Here is a 2,824-nt window from a genome sequence, read left to right as displayed (position 1 = left end):
TTTAAGATTTTATTTATTTATTCGACAGAGATAGAGACAGCCAGCGAGAGAGGGAACACAAGCAGGGGGAGCGGGAGAGGAAGGAGCAGGTTCATAGTGGAGGATCCTGATGTGGGGCTCGATCCCGTAACGCCGGGATCATACCCTGAGCCGAAGGCAGACGCTTAACCGCTGTGCCACCCAGGCGCCATGCTCTGCCCCTTACTGGTGACTGAGCGCACAGTAGGCACTCAGTGAATGCTTGCTAACACATAGTGCAGAGAGAATCCACAAGTGCAAACCCTCCAGTGGGCACTGAGGGATCCCAACAGGACGCGCATCCAGACAGAGCCAGTGCCCACATCTCACAAACACCAGCACAGAAATAGCCATTTAAAACCAAGGCAGGAACCAGAAATAACCCAGAGGGCTCCATGCTCCTGGAGGCCATGCTAGCGGTCACAGCCTCTGGCGGTCAGAGAGGTGGCTCGGCGCACCCCTGACCCTGAAGGCCCATGGCTGCCGCAAGGTGCAGGGAGTGGGAGGAAGACCCAGCCCGGGCCCGTTCTGGCTCCAGGGCTGCTGCAGGGCCATTCCCAGCCCACCAGGCAGTGTCTGTTTAGAAACAGGGAGAAAACCTTTTCCCTCAATTGTTCTTTTTAAAGATGGTTGCTCAACATTGACACAGAAAAACATTCGACATAAAACTGGAGTCGTTCACAGCTGCAAATGACCCAGAAATGACTGAAATGCACTGACCACAAAGAAAGGAACTTGTGCCCCTGGCAGGCCTCCTGTGCATGGGGGCAGCTAGGGGCCCTGGACATGCCCGAGCAGGCAGTGCTGGACTCCACAGTTGAGGGGACAGAAGAAGGAATCTGCTCTTATGGCTCCGCTCAGAGAGGCCACTCTGACGGAGACGGGGCGAGCCCCTCATGCGTTCTGGATGTCCTGGTGATTCTTGGGCACTGCCCAAATCTCAGCATCTTCATGACCCGGGTGGGGGGAGGGAAGCCCAGCAGCCTCAGGTCCCACATGGCCTCCGGGGCTTGGTGGGCTTGCGGTTCAGGTGGCTCTTGTCAGGCCACATGGCCTCCATGCCATTGGCCAGGTCGACCCCCATTGCCTGGTGACAGGCCAATGTCAGTCAGTGAACCTCCACCACTGACCCCCCAAAAAGGCCCCCATACAGTAAAAGTTTCCCTGGTGCCTGGGGATGTGGGCCTGGGACTGCGGCCGGCGCGCGTAGCTGAAGTTCTCATTGGCCACCCAGTAGAAACTGGGGTACAAAGTGACAAAGGGGGGGACAGGATCTCTACACCCACATGGTCACAGAACTTCATGTCCACATCCGCGCACACCAGGTCGTCCACCTCACAGAGGAAGCGCTGCTCACAGAAGCGGCTGATCATCGCCATGTGCTGCAAGGACACATCCTGCCAGCGCGGGGCGCCGCAGACCCCGAGGACCACCACCCTCCGGCCTTCCCAGAGAGGCACACAGGCCCGGCAGCTGGTGGTTGGTGAAGACGTACTAGGTGACCCTGTGTCCGCCATAAGGCACCGCGGACCTTGAGGACCACCACCCACTGGCCCTCACGGAGGGGCACACAGGTACAGCAGCTGGCTGATCGCTGAAGACGTACTAGGTGACACTGTGTCCACCATAAGGACCACCGCCCTCCGGCCCTCACAGAGGGGCACACGGGGCACAGCAGCCAGCTGGTCAGTGAAGACGTAGTAGGTGACCCTGTGTCCCACCATGAAGTGCTTCTTCGCCGTCTGCAGGACCAGCTCCAGGAAGACCACATAGCTACGGGGACAGGGGACAGGGTGAGAGGAGGGTCACTGCCAGAGGCTGGCAGCAGGACCCCGAAGCTGAGGGCCATAGATCTGTGTACCTTCTTCAAGGGGGCAGGCCCTGGGCTGCTTTAAGCAACAGCCACTCTCCTGGCCTCTCCTGAGTGAGTCTGCCCATGCGGACTCCCTACCTTCTGCTCCCAGAGATGGGGGCCGTCAGCACCCCATCTTACAAAGGGGTGCCTAAGGCTTAAGAGGTTGGAAGCCCATGCAGCCCCACATGGGCTCTAGCATGCTGGAGCCAAGAACACTTCCCCTGTGCTGAGCTCCCGGGCAAACCCCCAGTTCTGTCCCCACCTGTCAGGAGAGGAGCACCTTGGGGCACAGCCCTTGTTTCTATGCCCTACAATCTGGGTAGAACCAGCAGGGCCGGCCACCGGCCCCATTTTGTTTTGCGTGGGATGTCACCGACCCCCACAGAGCTGTCTCCACCTCCTGTACGGTCCTCCCTTCAAGGCTACTGGGCATCCTGCTGACAAGGTCCTCAGTAAACCACTGGTATTCCTAGGAGGGGTCACCCTCGAACTCCCCCAGGTCAGGAATCAGGTCCAGCCCATGGTCAGGGAAGGGGAAAGAGGACCTCTGGAAGAAGAAGGAGCTTGCTTAGGCCCCAGCCTTGAATCCAAGGGTGTAAGCTCCCAGGTCCAGGTCTACATCTCCCCAGACAAGAAGTTGGGAGTCTTGTCCAACTGCCTCACATGACTGGTCCCCCTTTGAGGGGACTACCTGCTCCCCACCACGGGGACAGCAGCTCCCCCATCATCAGGCAAGTGTGGTGAGCCCCTCTGAGACTGATTTTTTATGCAGACACTAAGGCTACGTCCTTACACCTGCCCCATCACGGGCAGGTTAGCAAATTGCTCACATCGGGAAGGCAGGCACTACATTTAAATAGCAGACAGGCACGTTCAACCAGCAGACATGAGTCAGGTTATCAGGGGGCAATTCGGGGCCCAGCCAACGGGGAAACAAGCCAGACATGAAGC

The 2,824-nt window shown here is 58.5% G+C and overlaps 1 pseudogene; it reads right to left on the bottom strand.

The window, feature by feature from the left end:
* Positions 1-1,003: 1,003 nt before the first annotated feature.
* On the bottom strand, positions 1,004-2,598 carry LOC113250098 (histo-blood group ABO system transferase-like; annotated as a pseudogene).
* Between the last annotated feature and the right edge of the window lie 226 nt (positions 2,599-2,824).

Source organism: Ursus arctos, unplaced genomic scaffold, assembly GCF_023065955.2.
Source record: "Ursus arctos isolate Adak ecotype North America unplaced genomic scaffold, UrsArc2.0 scaffold_2, whole genome shotgun sequence".
Taxonomy (NCBI): domain Eukaryota; kingdom Metazoa; phylum Chordata; class Mammalia; order Carnivora; family Ursidae; genus Ursus; species Ursus arctos.
The sequence above is the reverse complement of the archived record's forward strand: the minus strand, read 5'-3'. Positions and strand labels throughout refer to the sequence as shown.